Here is a 5,713-nt window from a genome sequence, read left to right as displayed (position 1 = left end):
CTATTTACAAATTCCTTAGCATTTTGTCTGTGCTGTAACACAACAACGATTTCTGACCCTAGTAGCATTACCCAGCAGAGACAAACAAGCTTTGAATTATTACTCTGCTGCAACATAACAATTCTGTTGCTCCGACCCTTGGTGTTGTGCAAAATACAGTAGAACAATAATTGTCAATCCTTCCTATGCAATGTGTTAGATTTGACAGAGGTCAGCATTAACTACGAGACCTCTGGCTGGTGCTCAGAGTGGTAATATCTCTTCTCTAGTTCAGCTGATAAAATGTTAAATGGAATGAATGTTTGCCACGCTTTTGTGGAGGCAAAGATAAAAGCAGTTCTTACACTCTCACATGTTTTTTAATAGACAGAAAACTGATGACAGTATTGCTCAAAGTTCTTTGGTAAATATACTATTTAAATGTCAAAAAATTTCTTTTTTCTAAAGAGAAATGGCATAACTCCTCCTTCCAGTTTGCAGTGTGATTAATGGAATGAGGCCTGGCTGTGTGCAGAAAATGGAGGATTCTGTTACAGATCTTACATGAGTAATACACGAGGGGGAAAGACTGAGTCATAGACTTCTTGTGTCAGCATGTGTATAGAGCAAGCACAGATCTGACATGGAAAAAAATGAATCAGCATGGTAAATGCTCCTCTGGCACAGTGGAGGAGATGGTGGCAAGGTCATCAGTTGCAGCATCTAAGCTCCTCATGTTGTAAGCAGTTGGTAGTTAACATTTAGCTTCAGTCCTAGAACTTAAGCTTTCTGTCTGTCATCTCTGAACATTCTGATTGCAACAGTTAGAAATAGATAGGGCAGCAGGCAGTACTTCATGTCTAAGTGGGAAAGTGGACTTTACACAAGAAGGAAGAGCTGACATACCAAAGGAAAGCACATATTGTTGTTATTCAATGTAATAAAATTATTCCTTTGGGTATATCTGGAGGCTGTGCACATGAAAACAGAGAACATTTAAATAAACAGCAACAAAAAAGACTCCTTATGATTATTTTCAGCGTATTCCCTGGTCTCTGCCCACACAAAACAAACCAGGAACCATACAAAGCTTTGCTTCCCACTTATGCTGTATTGCTGAATATACTATTTTGAATACGCTGTCAGCTCAGGTTCATGAAGACTTGAGGAGGGGGGGGAAAAATGCATTTTTTGCTCAGGAAGCTGTCTGTGATAAAACAGCTATTGCACAATACAGTAATTTGCTACTGAGCTTGGACATCCATTGTGATCTTCATGAAAAAGATAAAACAAGGATGTATTTGAATCCCAGAAATCCAAACCTTTGAAAGATTTTCCTGCAGAACACTTTGAAAGATTTTCCTGCAGAATTTCTGTTGTGCTGGGACAATGAAAGTCTCAAGCAGTTTGTTGTTACAGACATAAGACACTGCACCTCTTCAGGGCAGCAAGTATAAGAACAAAGTGAACAAGTGGAAAACAAACACTTAGAAGATCTCTCAGATTTTGAGCAGCATTTGTATTGTGATTATTCATATGGAAAACGTACTTCAGTTGTGAGTTGCCTTACTGGTTCCATTGGTGGAGTAAAGCACTATTTGTGCAGAGTCTATGTGGCAGGATTTAGGCATCACTTTAGCTGTTTGCTTCTCCTATCTTCTCCCATCTCTGTCCTTGTGTCCCCATACCCCTCACTCTCCCAGTCTCTGCTTCCTTCACTTCCTCTAAACATGCTGGTGACCAAGGCTTCTGTCTTTGCTGATACAAAAGTCTGGTTCTATGGCAAGATAACAAAAGGAGCTACTTACCTAACTGAAAATGTGCTGAAGACAAAAGGCCCTTGAAATGTTTACTGAAAAGCAATTTTCTGAACTTCTGCATTCTGTCTCCTTCACTCTCCCATCTCTTCCCCTTGCCCAAAGGTTGAACTCACCTAGTTTATATCTTGCAACAAGGCTCCCATGTCTTCTGTGATGTGTTTGGTTCTTAAGATAGGACAGCTAAAACACTCTAATTATAAGGTTACTCACCCCTAGTCTTGGTCATTTTGTTCCTGACTGTGAATTTGAAAAGGGGATTTTGAAACATGTTAGCAGACTGAATTTTGAATAGTAAGTATTTGCCTCAGAAATTAAATGCTGACCTATGACTCATGGGATACAAGAGCAGCATTGCACTGGTTGGCCTCCCAGTCCTAAGGAAAGGAAAGGAATTTGGAAGGAAGAGGGAGAAAGGGAGGAAAATTAAAAAGAATAAAAAGGGAAAGAGAATAAAAGAAAAGGCCAAAAGAAAAGCAAAAAGCCTTGCCTTGGCTGCATAGGCTGTGTGTAAGAAGGTTGCAGGGAGCACGAGCATTTTTTTGTGCGACAGTGTGGGTGAGAAGCTCACAAAACAAAGTGTTCTGTAGCCATCACTTTTTTCCCTCCTTCCTACATTTCTTAAGGATTAGCCTAATGTCAAACCAGCTCCCTCTACCCTCCTGTCTCTGAAACAGGCACCTGGCAATTACAGCTCTGCAGAGACGCTGGCTTCCCTTTGTGGCTGTGTGCAAAAGAAACAAAATAGCTGCTTTCATCTTTGCATCTGAGTGTGCTTGGACTACACAGGTACAGGGGATTTTTCTACAAAGATAGGAAGGCAAGGGCTGGTTTTATATCACACATTTAAAAGTGAACTGTGGCTGTGGCCACAGGCCTTTGTGAGCACACCAGCAGCTTGCTCTTAGCTTCACACCTTTATTTCTGCCGAACCACAGAGCACTGAGCAAATATGTACATTTTAGTGCCAGCACCCCTCAAGTGTGTACTCTGCTGGCTGTACACAGATATTGAAGGGGAAAAAAAAAAAAAAAAGGTTATTACCAGGAAAGGTAAAACTGTAGGGACACAATTTAGTAAAGTGTATGGAGCGTGGCATTCAGCGCTCAGGAGAACGCCCAGATACTCAGCTTCTTATCTAAAGCATGTCCAAACTATCTGCACTCCCTGAGTCTGCAAAGCTGAACTGGAAATTGGACAAGCCAGGCTCTTCTGGTATTGCCTGTTTCTGGCTGAGACAGATAGGGGATGATAGCATCTTTCTTTACACACTTCTGTAGCACAGTTAGCCATCCAGGGCTAGCCAGGAAGCACAGTGATGTGCAGGGGTGATAGTGAGGATTCATTTTGGCAGGTCCTCAACTTTGTTCCCAGTGGAGGTCTGGTCTGGTGCAACCCTTTATGTGAGGAATGTAGCCAGTTACTTCTCCCAAAATGCCTCCTTCCCATTCAGGGCTAAGGGATGAGACTTTGTGGACAGCTGCATAGCCTTTCTTGGTGCTGCCTCTTTAGAATATGAGCAACCCACAGATTTGATTCCTCCATAACTTCTCTTACATAACCAAGGCAACAACGGAAAAATAAAAGCAGTGGATTCCACAGATACCAAATCCATCACCAACTGTATGCCTGACTCGTGGATCACCTTCTTGTGTCATAAAATGTGGGCACCTGCCAAAACTGAGCTTTTGTGGCATTTGTCATCATGTTGGAGGATGTAAACCCTGCTGTGGATTCCTCAGAGCTTGGGAAGAACACCCACCTTGATTCAGCTGAAAGCTGAAAGCTTAAAGAAACCAAAAGCAGAGATTGTTTACTGTGCAGAGGAAAGGGAAAAGTTAATAATCATGAATCATTAACTTGGTTTCCTTAAATTCATTTGTAGGTAGACGCATTTGCAAGAGTCAGGTTGGTTCTTTATACTGGTGAAAGCAGGCAGCCATGTTAGATGGTTGAAAGCAAAGTTACAAAATAAATACTCAGCTATGTTTATAGTGCAGAAACTGAGCAAGCCTTTACTTTGGCTAACCAGAAAAGCAGACATTCCAGGGCTAAGGTGAACAAACCCATAAATAAAATTGTCTGGTATTATGAAGCAGGGGGAAGGGATGTATGGAGTGTTCATAAATAGCAGAAAGTATTGATCAGTGATGGTGAAATATCAGTGAACTCTGCAGAGCATTTTGAGTTACCTCCTTGCCTTTGATTAGGTTCAAATGTTAAACTTAATCTGTAAACCTTTAAATGGGAATTAGACCAAAGGGGCTTGAAGACCTGAGGCTTCAGAAAACAGCCACTGAGTTTGATCCAAATGTCAGAGTGAAATTGCACAGAAAGACCTCATAGCACTGGACTTGGAAATTAAATTAAAAATCAATGAACATTTTTTAGCCATTCTTTCTCCCCTTGGTTATTAATGAGTGAGCAAGAGGAATAATAACATCTGGAGAATTTGCTGTACTGAAACTGTATGGAGTCAAAAGCTGCTTCTGTTCCATGCATTATTATTTTAGTTCATATATTGTAAATATTTCTTTAAACTTAAAAATCATAAAATTAGAGAGTTTTATACTTCCTATGGGTGAGTTTTGGCTTTGTGAAAGAAAAGGCTTAAGGATGCTGTGTCTCTTTGGTGGGAAAGCATGGCTTTTTAAACCAACACTGAGGCTTCCCCCTGTTTCTCATAGGATCAGCCCCGATATTCGGCATGGTTTCAGGGACAGCCTCGTTTAGACGACAGCCTTCCTAATCCTTAAGTAACTGGAGTTTTCACCGGCTCCTTGGTCCACTTGGGAGGCGGGCACTGGCACTCCGGATCAGCTGCCGGCTGCGAGGGCTGCATTGTAATGCAGAACAAATGAGGGCTGGATACATGCCCTCATCGCATTCAGCCGCCACTGCTGCCACTTACAATTACAAAGGACAAGAGCAGGAGGCAGTGGAGCAGCGGGGAAGCATGACCTGCCAGCCGCAGCTCCTGTCGCACCGCACTTATTCAATACAGCGCTGCCCTATAATTTCCTATAGCGTTGTTATCTGGTAGCCGTTTACACAGTCACACCTTTATTATGTCCCTGGTTGCCAGCACCGGCTGCTTGTCACATCTATTGATTGTACTCCAGCTGCAATTTGCATGGATCACTCATCACTGTCCTCAGCCAGACCCACACCTCTCGCAGGGACAGATGCCCCTCACAGGCGCTGATATCCCTTGCGGAAGCTGATCCCCTTTGCAGGGACCGATACACTTGACGGGGACAGATACCCCTTTCAGGGGTTGATAGCCCACCCGGGACTGATACCCATCGCAGATACTGCTACCCTTGCCGAGGACTCTGCCAGACTGATTCACCTTGCAGGGAATGAGGTCCCTCTCAAGGGGGCAGCAGCCAGCAGTACCTTGCTGAGGGCTTACCCCAACAGCTGGCAGCCCCAGACAAGAATCTCAAGACCCTTATGGGAAACCCCATACGTGAGGATGTCAGACAGACTGTCCTTGCCCTGGAAAAAGCACAACACTTGGTAAAATCGAGTCAGTGTGAGTGCATCACAGATAACCACAAGGAAGTCAATACTCAGATCCCTCTATGAACTCTTTGCCATTAACCTCTACAAGTTGGTGGTTTAGTGTGGAGGCTTGAGGAAAGACTGAGACACAGGGAAGGAGAAAAGAGACTCACATTAGAGGAATGTCAGTGCTGTCTGTGCTGCACTACGTTTCTATTGCTCTGCCACGATGGAAGAAACTATCAAAAGGTGCAAGTGTCAGCAAATCTGAGGGTGTCTCCCATAAATGCAATTGGTAAGTCAGCTGGCACTTGCAAGGGGGCTAACACCCCACACCTAGGGGGCTGTATGTCCTGAGCTGGGGATGCTGTGCTCAGAACACATCTGTGCATGTGCAGGCCTGGCTGAGA

Source organism: Pogoniulus pusillus, chromosome 23, assembly GCF_015220805.1.
Source record: "Pogoniulus pusillus isolate bPogPus1 chromosome 23, bPogPus1.pri, whole genome shotgun sequence".
Taxonomy (NCBI): Eukaryota; Metazoa; Chordata; class Aves; order Piciformes; family Lybiidae; genus Pogoniulus; species Pogoniulus pusillus.
The sequence above is the reverse complement of the archived record's forward strand: the minus strand, read 5'-3'. Positions refer to the sequence as shown.